Raw genomic sequence first — 20,529 nt, 5'->3', positions numbered from 1 at the left:
TTTTGGTGGTGGTGCAGGGGTGGGGGGTAATAAAAAAGAACCATTTGGATGTCATAGGGTAAAGCTTAATGTCAGTTACTGAAAATAAATGTTATTATTTTTTATTGACATACTGTCACCAAGCTTAGTGCTCAACAAGCTTATTATGAAGAACTAGCTTTTGATTGTATTTTGGGTCAATAAAATAGGGTTATTATAGAACAACACAAGTTGGTTAATCTAGTATACTAATTTGTTCACTAACTTATATACGTTACTTTTAACACATAATTATACCCCCACCAAACATTGAGGGGGGTATATAGGAGTCAGTTTTGTCGCGTCCCGTCCCGTCGCGTCCCGAAATCTATTATCTCAGTTATTACCAAATGGATTTGATTCAAACTTAAAATACATGTTCCACCTTATCACCCACATCATGTGACACAAGGTGCATAACTCTTGACACCAAGTTTTCATGAATTATGTCCCCTTTTACTTAGAATTTAAGGTTAATTTTGTTGTATTTTCACTATATCTCAATTATAACTAAATGGATTTGATTCAAACTTAAAATAGATGTTCCACCTCATCACCCACATCATGTGACACAAGTTGCATAACTCTGACACCATTTTGTTATGAATTATGCCCCTTTTTACTTAGAATTTAAGGTTGATTTTGGTGTATTTTCACTATATCTCAGTTACTACTGAATGGATTTGATTCAAACTTAAAATAGATGTTCCACCTCATCATCCACATCATGTGCCCACATCATGTGACACAAGGTGCATAACCCTGACACCAAGTTTTCATGAATTATGTCCACTTTTACTTAGAATTTAAGGTTAATTTTGTTGTATTTTCACTATATCTCAGTTATTACCAAATGGATTTGATTAAAACTTAAAATAGTTGTTCCACCTCATCACCCAGATGATGTGACATAAGGTGCTTAACTCTGACATAAATTTTTTATGAATTATGTCCCCTTTTACTTTAAATTTAAGGTTGATTTTGATGTATTTTCACTATATCTCAATTATTACAAAATGGATTTGATTCAAACTTAAAATAGATGTTCCACCTCATCACCCACATCATGTGACACAAGGTGCATAACTCTGACACCAATTTTTCATGAATTATGCCCCTTTTTACTTAGAATTTAAGGTTAATTTTGATGTATTTTCACTATATTTCAGTTACTACTGAATGGATTTGATTCAGACTTAAAAACGATGTTCCACCTCATCACCCACATCATGTGACACAAGGTGCATAACTCTGACACTAATTTTTCTTGAATTGTGTCATCTTTTACCTAGAATTTAAGGTTAATTTTGATGTATTTTCACTATATCTCATTCTGATTGGCTTAGAGCCAAAGGGAAGTAACCTTTTTTTAACTTTTGTACTGAGTTTCTTCCCCTTAAATTCCAGGAATTAGTCTATTTTTAGAAATCCTATTTTTAGATTTTCAATATTTTAGCTATTTTTCTAACTTTTTTTATTATAAGTCCTATGTAAAAAGTAAAAACATTTTTCTGTGATAACATGGGTCGGTAAGACACTATTTTGTATTCACTTTTAGTGTAACTCTAATATTAGAGATTTAATATATTTACTAGTATTACTATACTAGTATTATACCAGTATTACTTATATGTGGAAGCCCAGGATGAAATACTCCAAAGTATTTTTAAGATTTCTTATGGTTGCCATTCTTCTGTGACAAGACCGTATGGTGGGGGTATGAGTCACTCCTGTGACAGTTCTAGTTATGTTTAAATGCGCCTTTTTATGAGCTAATGTTTTTGAAGCTTTTGTAAATGAATTAGAAACCAGAGAAAAACTAAACTTACACAAAGTATTAAATTAAACATATGTTAAATGCAAAATAAAAAGATGAATGATGCACGGTTCGAACCATCAAAACTATCACTACAAAATTATTATTTGTCTAGCCACTCTACCTACTGCGCCATCAAGCCAGCTATTGAACTTTCTTTCAATATATTTTGTTTTAAAAGAGAATGCCAGGTACTGATTGTTTATTTACATGTTGCTAAAAATAAAAACGCAATGATACTGTGCGGTACTTATATGTTTTTGTGTGCGCTATTTTTATAACTGTGTCAGCTCAAGCATATTAATGCAAGTAGTTAACTATTCGGCAACATACATACGGGACAGCCCTTTTAATAGTGAATGACACTGTCCAAATTGAAAGATGGACAATTCATTATAGACATTTAGCAGGGTAAGGGTTAATCATAGGTAAAAGACGAATGAGCTTAAACATATTTTCCTCCGCAAACGGTCACAGAGAAGTGAGCCCGCGTCCTTTATTCAAATACATGATTTCCTTATGAGTTACTGTGATGTATATATTTTACGTCGGCTTACACAGTTGTTATAATATATGTATTATTTATAGAATTTCCCTATCTTATTCACCTATGGGACCTACAGTGGAATTGAAACGTACACACTACATGGAGGAGAAGATGCGGTAATTGTAAAGATAGTATGCAACGAAATACCAGGGAACGGCAAAGTGCATGTCATAGACAATACTTACAATGTCGGGTCAGTAAACGTAATTACATACTAACACTGATACTTCTTTTCCAACAACAATTTATGTATCTTTGGGCTCGTGCAAATTGCTGCCATTTCTTTCAGTCAAGGGACGTTACCCGTTGTCTTATATTATAGATATCGTAGCAGTTACTGTCCGATATGCATTCAATATAACAATGGGTCTGAAGCAGAATTCGCTGTTCAAAAGATAAATAAAACAAAACACAAATGGTCAACAAAATGTTTAACGGCAAAATGTGTCCAGTATTCAAGGTTATGAGACAGCGTTTGGAGACCAGTCCCAACAATACCTTCAAAGATTATTTTGTACTCAGACCAAATACAGTGTAGTATTTTATGAATGAATATATGAGTTATCATATGCACACTATCCTGGGTGTATTAAATACAGAAATTTATTTTATGCTAACTAATGAAATACTGTATTCTGTCAGTTAAATAATTCATATCTCATCACTCACACTGTGAAAATATGAAATCTATATTTTCACACTGTGAGAGATATAGCTCCGCCCCCTCATTACATTGTGTATGAATTTTAAATTATTTGCTTAAAACAGGATGAAAATTGTAGTCGCACTTTGTTCTTTATAGTCTATTTCTCGATTCAAATTATTTAACTTAAAGAGAATTTCATAACGTTGTGCAGCAAAAAAATAAAATAAAATGGAACTTTATGTTGTATGCGTCTTTATAACGTCACAGCACGTCTGACGTCATGTCTGTTTACGCGCGTCTGTTTCCCGCGCTGAGATTAAAAATAGTTGCAAAATGCACATCTCAACGTAATTGAGCATAAAATAAAAAGAAAATTTGTTTGTTTTTCGTGAATATGGAATATATCTCACCTCGAAGTGAAATTTTTTTTTACATTTTCACTCGCGCTACGCGCTCGTGAGAATATTTGAAATTTTCTCATGACATGAAACGTAAATTCTTGTTAAATTTCTCATCATTAAATGACATTGTCTGAAATCGTCCGTCCCCATCCTCCGATTTATGTGGGGAAGTTGGCAGTTACTTCCGGAGAACAGGTCAGTACGGCTACAGAATACAGGAACTTTGGTTAGGTTCACTGTCCACCGTTACAAAACTGAAATACTGTTGAAAAACGTCGTTAAACCCAAAACAAACAAAAATTCTTATCAATTTGGTCAAAGTTTCAGCAGAACAAAATGATGCTATCATGACAAGAGTGCAAATTCTGATGTCTTTTTACATACAATTAAACATCTTTTGCGTTATGCTTTTAGTTTGGGCGTCGGTGAACAGAAAGGCATTAATGCAACTTATGGAGTGACATCTTCTTTGAGTTCAGCGTCTGCCATAATTGGTAACCAAGTCACTTGGACCATCAGTTTTCCGAGTATGTATATTGTTATTGATTGGGTAAAATTTGCGATTGTTTGACTGTCGCTTGTTTTCGTGAATAAAGCGGTAACCCGTGAATTCAAAATGGCGAATTGTAACAATCACGAAAACTACTCGATCTACGGTAATTGAAAACTTAAAACCAAATTAGAATTTTACACTGTAAAGGAGGTTCATTGTTGAAAATAAAGATCAATAACGCTTCATTTCATTACATGTAGTTTTCTATATGGATGTATATAAATATTTCGCAAATGATGTTAACAAATTAAACTCGTTTTGCACTAGATTGGTTTAAAAAGGTATGTATTTACATAATTGTAATTGTTACAATATCATAGCAACAAAGATGATTGATTAGTAAGCTGTAAGCCCTTTTTAGAAACTCTGCTAAATTGTATTCCGCCAAAAAATATTTGATACACATTTCTTTCAGGCGAATATATCCTTGAAGTAACTAGCTGTGAAGGTTATCCTGGAACTGATGCTCAGTCTAATGTTTCAGTCAGTTTGATTATCAGTGGAGGGTAAGTTGATGAGATGTTTATAATCATCGAATCTTCAATACAGATACATCTTATAGTAACAATAAAATATTGCCTTAGACCTTTAAATTTCGGATGGTCTTAAAAGTATTGTTTCATATTTTACATTTGTGGCGAGATACCACTGTCACACTCAACTACAGAACAAATACATACATTGAATGTCAGTATATACATACATTGAATGTATATCTAATAGCATTCGTTCATGTGATTTTTAAGATTTAAGATTAACTTTCTCATGTTGCGGGGGCATCCGTGTCTGTGACACATTTCTAGTTTCTACTTTTTTGTGTAGGGACCTCCTACTTTTTTGCAAGGTCATGCTGGAAGACCAGTACTTATCTCACGGACTAGGATAATACAAATTAGGCCTAAAAAATTCTTTGTTTCTTTGCTTTGTAACATGCTAAAAAAAATAGGGAAGGTACGTCAGATTTTTTGGGGTTTTTTTTAATTTATTTAATTTTTTATTTTAATTTTATTTTTTTGTCATTAATTGAGACTTTTCGGAAATTATTTTTGTGTAAAAAATGAATACAAGTAAGGGTGTTATGCCTTTGGAGCATCAGTAAGTTGATTCTAACATCACTAATCATGTTTAAAGCATAAAAAGTCAGTTTTGCAACTTTAAAATTCTCCAGTGCCATATAAACATTTAGGGTCAGGCTAAAAATTTAGGGTAAGTCGGGATACCGGAAACAATTTTTACGCCTTATTAATCCTACATTTTTTCATTTAGATAGACGATTACACTGACTACCGGAATCTGCTTTCTTACAGGAATCTACTTCCTTGCCGGAATCTACTTCTTTACCGGAATCTACAGGAATCTAGATTATGTTACATTTTATATCTTTTTATAGCGTATCAGTTTTACGATCACGTGGATTTACCATCATCACGTGATTTGCTTTGTGACAGGAGACAACAAATTGGTGGTGACCCACAATACATCAGTAATAGGACATTAGGTCTAAAACTGAATGGTTTCCATTCAGTCTTATCACTAGCTCAAATAACATAATTAGCTGAGCGGTCAGCCTCCCTGCATGTTGTTCCTAACTAGAGCGATAAATCACATGTGTTTGATAAACAACCGTTACAGCAATATAGCTGTCTAGAAGAATATAGTTTAGTGTTTTATGAAGATTTTAATTTTCTGCTTATTTTGCCATTGAATATAATACTGTATGAAGAGTTTGCAAGACAATGCATATGTCAAAATTTTGTACTTTAACCAGCATGTATCAGAATGTAAAAGCTATACAACTGTTGGAAAATGTATATTTCATTGGTTAAAGATTTTGATAAAGTCAAATATCTCTGTTACTGTTAAAGCTATTGACTTGAAACTTAAAATAGTTATTTACTATCAAAGCCTACTCTAGGAGAAACAATCTCCAGAACTATGGTTTGGATTTTGAAAGAATTATGCCCTTTTTTAACTATCAAACTATCAACTATCAAAGTCTACACCAGAATAAACAATCCCCATAACTCTTATTTGAATTTTGACAGAGTTATGTCCCTTTTTAACTTAAAATGTTTTGGTTAAAGGTTTTGATAAAGTCGAATATCTGTTGCTTTAAAAGCTTTTGACCGAATACCCTATGATGTATTGTGAATCACCACTAATTTGTTTTCAGCTTCTGCCAGGAATAACAACCATTCCTGTCACAAATGAAATCACGTGACGATGGTAAATCCACGTGATCGTAAAACTGGAACAATACCTGTAACTCTTGATTTGAATTTTGACAGAGAAATGTTCCTTTTTAAGTTAAAGTTTTATAAATAAAAAAATACTGGCAAAGCTGTTATTCAGAGCCAAGCACTGAGAAAAGTCGAGCGCGCTGTCTTACGGACAACTCTTGTTATTTCATAGGGCAATTTTCTCAACCACTAAGGATGAAATTAATTATAATTTGATGTCAGTTCATATTTAAGCTTCTATGTTGCCATTTATTTTCTAATCATTAGTCGTCCAATCAGTTGGCAAGAAAGCCGTTGGAAGAAGTCACTGTAATCATTGTAAATTTTATCTGGACTGTGCACTTTTGTTTCGTATTCTGTATTAAATGGTTTAAACTTATTGAGTTATGGTCTTCGTGCAAAAAAATTTTCTGTATTCTGTGTGAAATGTTAAACTGTTACTTATGGAAGCCCTGGAGGGACAATTGATTTCCGTACTTCCCACTTCTGACTTCTAACTTTTGCACGTCTCACTTCCAACTTCTAGACTTCCTACTTCCTACTTCTAACTTCCGCACTTCTAACTTCCACACTTCTGACTTCCAACTTCCTGACTTTTGACTTCTGATTTCCAACTTCCACACTTCTTACTTCCGACTTCTTGACTTCTTACTTCCTTCTTCTAACTTCCGCACTTCTGACTTCTAATTTCCGCACTTCTAACTTGCTGACTTTCGATTTCTGGTTTCCAACTTCCACACTTCTTACTTCCGACTTGTTTTACTTCTAACTTTCCACTTCTAACTTCCGCACTTCTGACTTCTAACTTCCCAACTTTCGACTTCTAATTTCCACACTTCTTACTTCCCTCTTCTAACTTCCGCACTTCTGACTTCTGACTTCCACACTTCTGACTTCTAACTTCCTGACTTCTGCACTTCTGACTTCCAACATTCCCTCTTTGGAAGTCGGAAGTAAGAAGTGTGAAGTTGGAAGTAAGAAATCAGGAAGTTGGAAGTCAGAAGTACGGAAGTTAGAAGTCAAAAGTGTTAAAGTTAGAAGAAGGAAGTAAGAAGTCGAGAAGTCGGAAGTTAGAAGTGTGGAAGTTGGAAATCAGAAGTCGAAAGTCAGGAAGTTGGAAGTCAGAAGTGCGGAAGTTAGAAGTGTGGAAGTCAAGAAGTTGGAAGTGAGAAGTGCAAAAGTTAGAAGTCGGAAGTGGTAAGTACGAAAATCAATTGTCCTTCCAGGGTTTCGCTTCAGTAGTTAATTATTCGGACCGTTTATATAAGTATGTGCAGTTTTCTCACCCTGTATCAGCTGTTATTTTACTTGGTTTGACACCAAGCCTGTTCAAAACACTTTTCACAGCATTTGGACATTTTATATTTGCAGGTGCAATGCTACCAGTGAACTGATCACTCATTTTTTAGACGCCTTTAACGGTACAGTCAGTGCGACACTTACAGCATTCAATTTTTACATTATGACAACGTTTTCTTGACATGTGACGTGAAAGTCTGTCCATCTACGTCAGTTAGTTGTGATGTAAGTCTGTGCATTTTTTTGTTATCTAAATGAGTTCATAGTGGTCGGTTTGCTTTTCGAATTTGGAATAAGTGGACAAAGCTAAATATATTCATTGATATCTTTTTAGCTCACCAGAGCACAAAGTGCTCAAGGTTAGCTATTGTGACCGGTCATTGTCCGGCGTCCGTCGGCGTCCGTCGTCCGTCGGCCACATTTGTGACCCAATCTTTATGAAACTTGGCCAGAATCTGGGTCGTTTAGGTTAAAAAAACAAGGTCACATGTCAAATCAAAGGAAAGTTTGTGAACACTCTAAAGGCTACAGTTGTGACTCAATCTTTATGAAACTTGATCAGAATGTTTGTCTTGATGATCTCTATGTTGAATTTGAAACTGGCTCATGTGAGGTAAAAAACTAGGTCAGTAGGCCAGATCAACTCTGGGGAGCGATATATAGGGCCATCATGGCCCTCTTGTTTAAATACTTTTGTAACTGTTTCAACATTTATCGTTAATTAATAGATGGATATCCAGATATATTGTATTATCATGATTATTTTATAAATAGTAACACATTTATACTAAACAAATTTTAGATCTACTGTACCAAAATCAGGAACTGATTAATGGAATACCATAGAACGTCATGAGCATGTGACATCATTATAGACGTCATTTTACTCCCTGTTGTCGCGTTAAACAGATGATCAAACACTAATCTTTGTGCGTTTTAGCTCACCTGAGCCAAGGCTCATGGTGAGTTTTTGTGACCGCTCAATGTCCGTCGTGCTACGTGCGTCGTCCGTCTAGTGTCCGTCAACATTTTCTAAAAAATCTTCCTCTTGAAAACCAATGGGCAGAATTGCACCAAACTTCACAGGAATGGTCCTTAGGTGAACCCCTTTCAAAATTTTTCAAAGTATTAAATTCCATGCAGAACTCTGGTTGCCATGGCAACCGAAAGGAAAAACTTTAAAAATCTTCTTGTCCAAAACCACAGGGCCTAGGGCTTTGATATCTGGTATGTAGCATCATCTAGTGGTCATCTACCAAGATTGTTCAAAATATCCCCGTAGGATCAAATATGGCCCTGCCCCGGGGGTCACATGGTTTATATAGACTTATATAGGGAACACTTTGAAAATTTTCTTGTACAAAACCACAAGACCTAGGGCTTTGATATATGGTATGTAGTATTATCTAGTGGTCCTCTACCAAGACTATTCAAGTGATCCCCCTAGGGTCATATATGGCCCCGCCCTGGGGGTCCCAAGTTTTACATAGATTTATATAGGAAAAAAAGTTTTAAAATTGTCTTGTCTGAAACCACAAGACAGAGGCCTTTGATATTTGGTTTGTAGCATTGTCTTATGGTTCTCAACAAATATTGTTCAAATTGTACCCCTGGTGTGAAAAGTGGCCCTGCCCTGATGAGTTATATAGGAAAAAATACTTAAAAAATATCTGATCCTATTTCCTAGACAGTTTAATTATAATTACCTGATGACCACAAGTAATATGATTTCACTTGACTGTGACCTTGACCTGCTGACCTACTTTCTTGCTCTTTAAGATACAGCCTTGAAATTTGGATGACATACACAGTGTTGCACACCGATTCTAAAACTGAATTTCATTGACCATGAATGTGACCAACTGATTTTCTTAATATTTTAGCATCAGTTTGACTTTTGAAACATGTAGCTCATATTACTCAGGTGAGCGATCCAGGGTCATCATGACCCTCTTGTCTGTTTTCCATAGAGAAATGGAAAATAGAAAAAGCACAATCTGTTGTCAACTGGACGAGTAGACAGGTTGGACAAATAAGATATTCAAACGTCAGTAAGAGCCAGGCGTTCTGATTACTTTGGATTATGTGTCCACTATAGAGTAACTTGTCCTATAACCTTGAACAAATCATATTTTCTTCTAACGGTCTTGCTGAGCTGAATGCCATTTAAAGTATATAGGAAGGTCAATTTCTCTTTTTTTAAGCACATAGTGCTTTTCAAATTATTTATTATAAGTATTAATAGTTACTATCTTTATGCTTTATGATTTTTCGCTGCCTTAGTAGCCTTTTGTTTATTTTAAACATTGCTATACACGCTAGTATTTATAATACGAAAATATGTCTTACAATCTTTACAGCAGCTATTTAATAGATTACATTATTTTTTTAATTAACCGATTGCTCTTAAATTTGTGATAATATAGAAGATGACAGATGTAATATATTACTCGGGAAAGAGAGGTCAGCGTTTCGAGCCACTGAAATGCGTTCGAATTTGACCGGTTAGTGAGTGGTCAGCTATTTATAGATTGGTTATTGGAAGCGTTACTTCCTTTTGCCTGACATATAAAAGCAACGATCTGGAAGGTAGATTTGCGAAAGGCAGAAGTGTCTAATAAGTCAAAACGGCTGACATTCAAAAAGGGCAGCAAAATGATCTAAATCTTGTACAAAAACACCCTATGGTATTTAACAGAATTATTATACCATTCTTATATTGTTGCAGACAACATGCAGCAGAGCAAAAAGGAGCGCCAGACAGACTGGAACAACCAATGAAAAAGACGCTGATGAGACACGTATGACCACCGTCCGAAATGTGCTAAAGGTTATTGACCCATACTCCGATGCATGTATTCGAGGTATATTACATGTCGAGGGTTCAACGCAATAAGGGCGTATCTACATATAATAACTATATGTAGATACGCCCTTATTGCGTTGAACCCTCGATGTGTCTGTTGCATGTATATTTTATTTCAATGATTAATTGCATCCTAGCCTAAAACTCTTACTGACACAAGCCAAAAAAAATGTGACAGATTTTACTATGTATTATATTTACCTTACTGTAAATAGTAATAAAGCTGTTGAAAATGGTCATTACAGTAACCGTTGGCGGATGCTAATGGCGCAATGTGCCTAACGCACCATAATTATAATGGCCCTGGGTAACCGGGAGATTAAGCAAAGTGGTTATGATGGGTGAAAGGGTGTTGAATCGTTTTCAGATTGATTCCTAAATAATGACATTGACAGATAAGTAGTATGTATGGTAATGAGACACAAAAAGTCCTCAAAAATATCATGGCACATTTTTGAGATATTGCATCTGGAAATTCTGAAATAATGCCCAATATCTAGTAACTGTTACTGCGGATCATGTGCTGTATTGTTCTATTTCTGGTAAACTATTTCATAAATGTTTGCTTGGAATATCAGAAAAAAATATCTTTATGACATTTTTAGCAAGTACTGGTAGGCTATGTTTTGTATTTACCATCTTTTTCAAAAAGCACCGGGGTGTCAAAATTAAGAGCATGTGTATCTCGGTCAGAAACAAGAAAAATCAACATTCATAGGGGATTCGTAAAACAAAAAAAAGACGTATTCACAATTACTGCAAATAGGCGGGGTACTTGATGACATCAGTATTTGCTCAACATCCATAGTTACGGTCGTTTTTCAGAGTTTGGCTTGAATTTTTATTTAGGACTTTTTTCCTGTATTGCATAAGTAACTAAAGATTATAAATCATCAATAAAACTTTATGCTGGAATTAGTTTAAGGATCTGACATTATTTCTAGTAATATAATCGGCCTAAAGCGGTTGTTGTGTGCCTTCAAGCCATAATGGCACAACTAGTTTTATAATGGCCCGAGGGCAAGTATGACACTAAGTGTGTCATTATGGCAAGAAGGTTAATTCAAGCTGTATATTAACCTGAATTATGCTTGCGGCTTTAGAATTTGTCGTAGACCTATTTTTATGGGGTGGTCCGCTAAAGCCGATGATAGGGGGCATTACTCCTCGTTAACCGAGTCTGCATTTATTTTGCTTGGTTGATATATACGCTTCCAAAGGATCTTCTTGTAAACTTTATTAGTGTTTTAGTGTAATACCAAAATTATGTAATATATTTATTTCACGACAACATGTGATAAAAAGACTTAAAGAAACCATGCATAGTGTTACTAAAATACTAGTGGATAACTGCTGTTTTTTTTTTGTTTTAACGCTTTTTATACGCCCGTTTTGAAAAACAAACGATTTATTATGTGATGGCGCATGCGTCTGTCCGTTCGTCCGTTTTATTTCGTGTCCGGAGCATATCTTTATAACCATAACCATAAGCTGTTGATATGAAACTTGGCATATAGACAGGTAGTGACGAGACAGGTAGTGACAACACTATGTGCAGACTGCAACAATCTACATTCCCCCACAAAAAATAGTTTCTTGCCATTAATATCCCCGCACCACCACTACAAGCACACATTCTGCTTCCATCTCCCACCAAAGAAATTTTTTAATTTTGCTTTTTTTCTTTATATCCTTTCGACTACCGCTATCGTACACCGACGCACTACCTGAGACGCCAAATGCAGACTATATTTTTGGGGTTCTCCATTACCGCTACTGTTTTGCAGGCGGGCTACCACAGACGACTAATACGTACCAGAAAAATGGGGGTGCTCATTTCCATAGCGCATAATGCAGTATTTGGGTAAAAATTGTATTTTTTCGCAATTGAAAATAGAAGGAATTAACAAAAATATACTACATTTTTATGCTGCGGTAATTTTTATGTAAAACGGTTGCTACACTATGGTAGTTATGTCCATTGTGTGGTTATTGGTATAACTACACTGTGGCACAACTTAATGTTTCTTGTTTCCTGCAATAGTCTACTATGGTATTTATATGCAGATAAAACAAGCAGTTAATGTTATTTATTAAAAGTCACATATTTAAACGGCCACTGCATCACTGTGGCAGTACATGCTATTTTGTGTGAATAAGTATTAATACGCTGCGGCACTCTCTTTGGTTTCGCATGCCCTGCATTAAACTACTGTGGTAATCGGGGGAATAAATAATGCCTACAGGATAAGTTTTGATTACTAGTATAATCCTTTCGCAGGGTAACTTTCTCAGCACTGTGGAAGTGCACTTAATTTCATTTAATATGTATAACTACACTATGGCACTGCCTTAAAAACCAAGTTTGTCACAAAAGTCTACTATAGTTCTTAGTAACAGGACGAGTAAAACTACACTGCGGTACTACATTGAAATTCGTTCTTCCTGTAAACGTCTACTGAGGTAATTATTTGCAAAGTGGTTTGGTTGCTGTACCACTTCCTCCCTATGTCAGTCCCTCCCCCTCCCCAATCCCGTCTAACAAGACATATGCATCCCCACCCCTATACCTAGATCCTCACTCCCTGCAATTTCTATAAGTACTCTTTTTTCCAGGCACCATAGTGTTTTGGAATTCCCTTCCAGTACAACTTGTGCAAGCCCCAACCCTGAACCAGTTTAAGCAGGGTGTAACCAAACTTGCACACAATGCTTAACATGATGATAGACCTGTTTCTTTAAACTGCTTTTATCTGTAAATCCTTCTTGTTTTTACCACTATCAATTGTATTCATGCTTGCAATACACATCGTGTATTACTTTTATTCTCCTGTCCATTATACTTTTAAAATTCTTGTACAGGCGCGCAGCTGCACGTAATACTCGTAAAGAGGAGTGATGCAGTATAAAAAGATAAATAGATAAACATTTAGTTGATAGTATGTATTAAAGAGAGGCTTTAAAATATTCGTTTTAGCAGATGCAGTTTCTGCATATCTTTGGAAGTTTAAAGTTTATATTAGAGGGAAAAAAAGGAAGTAGAACTAACGAGGAAGGTTGTTGAACATCTGGTTGAACCGTACAGTGCTTCTAGACACATTCCTTTGGCACAGGCGTTCCTTGCCAGCTCAACCCATCTTTGTGGGTCTTTAAATATAGGGCGGAAATTCTTGCCATATGATTTGAAAGCACAGAAATTAGTCCGACAGAAGGATGTTTCGGCAGGAATAATGTAATACATGTAATACATTATAATTCCTGGGTTCGGTAAGTACAATAAACAAAGGACAGCATATGACACGTCAAATCAAAGATGGAAACGTGGTAGCTAGAGTATGGAAGGTTACCGTTCAGGAATTAGGAAACCCAAACAAACGCAGGTAGTTGATACCATTGACCGAGAGTTTGCAGACTCGCATGAAATTATCTCAATGTCAGGGCGAACAAATCCTTGTCAGTTTTGTAGTATGAAGAAACTAAGGACCGCCGGTGGTCTCCGAACACCAACGTCATCATTTGGTTGTAAGCAGTGTAAAGACAATTTACACAGGTATAACAATACTCTTCTAATTAAAAAGTTATATTGATCTAATGAGTAGTTTTAAAGATTTCATGGTATTATTGAGTCATTGCTATGTTACGTGAACATACTTTCTTTTACTCCATGTATATAAATTGTGTCTGAGTCAACAAGTCGCTCAAATCCAAAAATGTACTCAAATTATCGCTCTGGGTCAAATTTCTCGAACTATGTAAGCATGTCAGAAGAGGAAAAGTCTGTTATTGCATTATATATTCGACTGCTCTTAACAGGTAAATCTTCTAAGTACAGGATAAAAAGTTTCGAGAAATCCAGCCCTTTAGTACAAAAGCCAGTTCCAGAGAAGTTGTGCAATAATTGTAATTGAAAATCAAAATGTCTTGCTTACATAAAAATAGTTGTCATCTATTTTCAGGGTTAATCCCCGTGATCTTTTAAATAATACTTTCAAGGAATGCTTTCTTTCGTATCATGCGTCCAGAAATTGGGTTTGGCTAACTAAAGGACAAGTCCATACAGACCTCCAATCTAAAAACGTCCGTAAAACTTATGGCAACAAGAGCAAAATTGGAAACTCCAGAAAATCGATTTTGTATATGTAACCATTTTAATAAGAAATCCCATCCTTCAATTTAGCTACATAACGGTTGCAAAAAATCACCCAGGAAGGTACATATTAAAATAGAAACACCCCGTAAAATGCAAACAAAGTTATCTTGGAAATCGACGAAGAAGAAATGACTGTCTGACAAGCGGACACTAAGCACAAACTGGAGAAAGAAACAGACAGTGTCTAAGATTAGTGACAACATTACTTGGTGTACACATTTTTACTATGTGTCGTGTGTATATGTATGTTATGTTTTTAGTACGAATGAGAAAGTTTGATTGATTCATCTTTTGATAATTAATTTTCACATGCAATATACTTTTCTAATATGAGCTGTCTCAAGGGAAAAGGTGTTTAGAGTTAAAGTTTTGAAATTCAAGAAAAACATGTTTCATAAAGTTTGGCTTCTTGTGAATTTTGATACATTGTAATATGGTATAGAAATAATTCATTCAACCGGACATATTAAATATAGACACACAACTTATTAAACAATTCTACCGATGACATGTTTATCACAGTGAATTTTGGACATTTTATCTTTTTAATGCGTCATTAACAGAGCTGAAATAAGACTATTCTCGAGACACATCGCAATTAGTCTTTATAGCCATAAATCGGTTGTATATGATATAAAAGAGTGTTTCCAGTGCAAAATAATAATGAAATTCGACATTTTTTGAATTTTGACCTTATTTTATGTATATGCGCCTATTTCAGCAGCGATTTCTGGGATTAAAAGGCCAATACTTTGTCTCCAGAATGTCAGAAAATGCACAAAATGCATCCTTCTGGGTCTTATTCATGACGGAATGAATGATATTTCAAAATCCCAGTGAAAAATGATGCAAAAGAGTGGAACTTTTACCAAAATATACAATAAAAGGTCCATAAGTCCAAAATTTAGCCCTTTAAATGGGTAGGGGGTGGCTTCTATTAAATGTCTATATTTCTCTAAAATCTCGAAATTTCACAATGAAACTTGGCAATATGTTTGGTATTACATCTTTCTTGGAAATAGAGATGAAAATGGTGTGAAATTTGATAAGAAACATTTCTTATAAGAGCTGAAAAAAGACTATTCTCGGAACACATCGCAATTAGTCTTTATAGCCATAAATCGGTTGTATATGATATAAAAGAGTGTTTCCAGTGCAAAATAATAATGAAATTCGACATTTTTTGAATTTTGACCTTATTTTATGTATATGCGCCTATTTCAGCAGCGATTTCTGGGATTAAAAGGCCAATACTTTGTCTCCAGAATGTCAGAAAATGCACAAAATGCATCCTTCTGGGTCTTATTCATGACGGAATGAATGATATTTCAAAATCCCAGTGAAAAATGATGCAAAAGAGTGGAACTTTTACCAAAATATACAATAAAAGGTCCATAAGTCCAAAATTTAGCCCTTTAAATGGGTAGGGGGTGGCTTCTATTAAATGTCTATATTTCTCTAAAATCTCGAAATTTCACAATGAAACTTGGCAATATGTTTGGTATTACATCTTTCTTGGAAATAGAGATGAAAATGGTGTGAAATTTGATAAGAAACATTTCTTATAGGAATAAGGTCAGTAATTCGGTCGAAAATGTGCTTCCGTGGTGTAGTCGAAAGAAGTCCATAATAAATAGATCCTAATTTTCCCATTTTCTGCGTAAATTCGTGTAGAACGAGTGCTTTCATCACACTTTTTCGCTACTAGAATACATTCTGCATGAAATGGGACGGTTTTCATGTTCATACAACCCACATGGCAAGTTTTGCAGATCGAAACCGGAAGTAGGTGTTTATTGCGCGGAGGAGAGCAAATATGCGCCATTTTTAGGGTAGCAGACCACAACTGACTGGCATTTCACTAGGAACTATTCAACCCTCTATTTTCTTTTCATTTTTTCGTTAGTTTGTGATAGAACTGTCATGAAAAATTGGTGTAGGAAAAAGTGATGTTCTCTAAAGATACGTAAAGACGACATGAAGTTGTCGTTTTTTATATGAAACAAAGAAGGATTTGAATTACTGACCTTTAACCTAACAATGCTAATTACCCTACCCCCACCCACTTGCCTTTAGACGGCTATTCAAAAAATACATGTATATATAGATTAACGGTTATTGTCGTAAGTTGTTGACAAAATTGTTTCATTCTTACTCAGTTTAAACGGACTACAGTACAAATTCAACAAAAAAACAGGAATTATTTCATGACTTTTAGTGAACTTTTTGTGTAACATTACATATGCTCTATGTTACCTTTTGCGATGATTTGTAAGTAATGAATGATCCTCATCTGTTATAGCTTTTACAACTTGCTTTCGTTTAAATATATTTTTTTTAAATTTTCTATCAAATGTTTTTGTTTGCTTTTAATGTTTTATTTTTAGTCTCCTACCTGTTTCTCCGGGATCGGACTAAAGTAGACGGTCTTCAGAAATTTAGCCCAAACTACCTTTATTTGTGTGAATTTGATTTTGATTCTTTTACCCCTCCCCTTCATAGGAGATGCATGTATGTAGTTTTTTCATTCGTTGTTAATTTTTTATTTATCTTATTATTTTTCTGTTTAAATTTTTTGTTGCTTTTATTTTAGTCACTCCAGTTATGTCACGGAGGCCATGAAAAAGCCAACTATACGTTATTAAGGTTCATTTAAATTTATTATATTCATTATCTGTTTTTGTGTTTTTTGATGCAAGTGCCAAAACAAAACTAAAAAATTTTGAATGCATGGGGGAAAAACTTATAAAGTAGCAAAAGTGTATTTTTCTTTTTTGTTATCCTTACTGATTTTCAGATTTTAAAATTCTGAATTTTAATAGATTAATCTAAATAAGAGGATCCAATTTGCGAGCTGTATTCCGTTGATACTTTTTTTAATGTCACAATTAAGGTATCAATTTTTTAAATCATATAATGAAGAATTGTAAGATCCATTTACCAAGAAATTCAGTAGGGTTTTGGGGAAAGAAATCTTTTAGTCTTTTTTGTTTGTTTTCCCGGCCATTTTAAAAATTTACCATTTTATAGGCAGCGTTCAATTAAATGTCCTGGAAAACAGTACTAGATGCAAACTGACTTTCTCATATAAAAATCCTATCGGAGCACGCTCGACTAAGAACCTCGTCAGTGAGAGGTTTCAGAGATTACAATGCCGAAATGTATTCCTACATTGGGCCCCCGGGGATAAAAATTAATATAATGGTATACAAAGGAAAATTGTGAAATACTTAATACTGTACCTTTAAAAAAAGCATTCCAGAGTACCAGCATTATAATGCAAATGCGGGAGCCAAAGTCAAAATTCCCATTGTGTACGTGGTAAAAAATGCATTCTTACCAAAAGTTTGAGTTTTAAATTTTGAAAAGTACAATACCCCCATAGGGGATAAATTTACACACTCTATTGCAATTGGGAAGAAGCTGTGTGCATAATTACCGTTGCGGCGTAAAAACGTGAAACGTTCTGTAGAGAATTCCACAGGTAATAGATGTTCATGACAATTTTAAAATTTAGCCGTAGTGTATAAATGTACACTATTTTGATTCCCCAGTGAATTTTTTTATTTCATGGAAAAAAGTTTAGAATACCCTGTGCCCCAAATAAAGTAATGGGGAAAAGTTAAAAAGCATCAGTAGAGACCCCTGGTTTTTTGACTTTAGAATGCCCGGGGCCCCATAAAACGACTTGTAAAAAATCTTTTAAAAACCCTAGCGAGAAAAGAGTAATTAAAAAAGTTTTTTAAAACCCCCGATTTGGTAATTACCACGAAGCAACCTCAAATAATGGGATTTTTTGGGAGAATGATCCCCTTAAATTTTCTGAAAAAGGGTTTTTTTATCAACAAATTTATAAAAATGATTTTCGAAAAATTTTTTGCGCCGAGCGTTTGTTTTGTTTTTTTAAATTTTTTAGACGTAATTTTTGCGTAATATTATTTTATGTCATAGAATGATTTAACTTTTAGTTTAACTGATTTTATACCGTTTTGGGGAAAAACATAAATAAATTACACTTTAGATAAATTCTGCAAAAATAAAAAGCATTCAAATTCCCCCCGATACAAAGAAAAATTAAAAAATTCCGGTAGTCCTACGCTGTACGATGTCGGTAATCTGGACCCTCGTTTTGATGGTACGTTTTAGGCGTCTGCGGTAGTCAGTCGGTGTATGATAGCGGTAATAGCGACCCCCGTTTTTATGGTACGTATTAGTCTGCTATGGTAGCCGAAAGGATATGTGTTGTTTTCTCCCTTCCCTGATATAACCCTTCGTGCGTATATTGCCCAACTTGGGGGAGACCTTGTTGTGTATATATTGTGTAACAAAGTGGAGTTTTTCTTAGTTGATAAGAACAAGGACTAAAATATTACATCTGCCATCTCTAGTAATTGATCTGCTCTTATAAACCAGTCTAGTCGTTTGAGCGTTGCACCAGATGAAATTAATTATATACTTTTATATATATATTTTCAGTTTCTCGAGTGAGTACGAGCCTGGTACTAGCCTTGACATTCAGATACTTTTACTTTTAATGACGCAGTGAGGGTTCTTATTTTGATAACGCAGGGAAGTCCGACACATGGACAAAATAATGATAATTGTATTTTTGTTTGTTTCTTTTTATTAGTTCCCTACTAACTGATAACCAGTTTCGGGGACTATAGAAATGCTCTTTTCCGTCATTCTGTTATTACAACCGTCCTTCCGTCCGTCCGCAACTTCGTGTCCGGTCCATAACTGTCATACATGAAGGGATTTTATTATTACTTGGCACAAATGTACCTCATAATAAGACGATGTGTCGTGCACAACTTTTAGACCCCTAGCTCAAAGGTCAAGGTCACACTTAGCAGTCAAATGTTATTATGGCATGAACCGGCTCTGTTTTGTGACCGGTCCATAACTCTGTCATTCATTTAGAGATTTTAATATCACTTGGCACACATTTTTCCACAAGACGTGTCATGTGCAAAATCCGGACCCCTGACTCAAAGGTCAAGGTCACAATTGAGGGTCAGATGTCAACAGGGCTTTTTTCCTTTCCGGTCCATTACTCTGCCATCCATGAAGGGAATTTAATATTACTTGGCACAAATGTTCCCCATGATGAGACAACATGTCATGTGCAAAATCCGGACCCCTAGCTCAAAGGTCAAAGTCGCAATTGGAGGTCAAACGTCAAAAGGATTCTTTCCTGTCCGGTCCAGAACGCTGTCATCCATCAAGAGATTGCAACATTACTTGGCATAAATGTTACCCATGATCAGACGACATGTCATGCGCAAAACCTAGAACACTAGCTTAAAGGTTAAGGTCACACTGAGATTAAAGGTCAATAGGATTTTTTCCTGTCCTGCCTATAACTTTGTCATGCAAGACAGGATTTAAATATCAATTGGCACATACATTCCCATGGACGAGACAACATGTCGTGCGCAAAACCCGGGCCCTAGGTCTAAAGTCACACTTAGAGGTCAAAGGTCAGATACAAAAATGACCGGAGTATTTCTTCTTCATGCATGGAGAAATCTTGATGTAGCTTGGCACCAATGTTCACCACCACGAGACGGATTGTCATGCGGAAGAACCAGGTCCCTAGGTCTAAGGTCAAGGTCATACTTAGAGGTCAGAGTTTAAATGAGACCAAAGGTCAGACACAAAAAATGACTTTGTCGGAGCATTTTTTCTTCTTGCATGGAGGGATTTTGATGTAACTTGGCACAAATGTTCACCACCATGAGGCACCCTTGTTTTTAAAATTACGCCCCTTTGTTTTTACTAAAAATAGATTATATTGTTACTTTTTTAGTACTGGCCTTTAGGGAAAAATCGAGACCACTTTTTTGTGGTACAACATGTATGTTATATCGAAGTTTTAGGTGTATTTTGACCTTTTGACCTATCCCTACCTGTTTTGTGTGTATTTATAATAGAATGGTTTTAGGAATAATTTCCCTTTGTTGTTACTATAAGTAACTTATATGATAACT

General features: G+C 35.2%; 1 long non-coding RNA gene across 1 annotated transcript; it reads left to right on the top strand.

Annotated features, from left to right (window-relative positions):
• Positions 1 to 7,598: 7,598 nt before the first annotated feature.
• On the top strand, positions 7,599 to 19,529 carry LOC123547666 (uncharacterized). Its single transcript, XR_008372308.1, has 3 exons — positions 7,599 to 7,745; positions 10,249 to 10,384; positions 19,013 to 19,529. It is a non-coding gene; the product is annotated as an uncharacterized LOC123547666 (long non-coding RNA).
• Positions 19,530 to 20,529: the final 1,000 nt, after the last annotated feature.

This window comes from Mercenaria mercenaria, chromosome 9 (assembly GCF_021730395.1).
Source record: "Mercenaria mercenaria strain notata chromosome 9, MADL_Memer_1, whole genome shotgun sequence".
Classification (NCBI taxonomy): domain Eukaryota; kingdom Metazoa; phylum Mollusca; class Bivalvia; order Venerida; family Veneridae; genus Mercenaria; species Mercenaria mercenaria.
The sequence above is the reverse complement of the archived record's forward strand: the minus strand, read 5'-3'. Positions and strand labels throughout refer to the sequence as shown.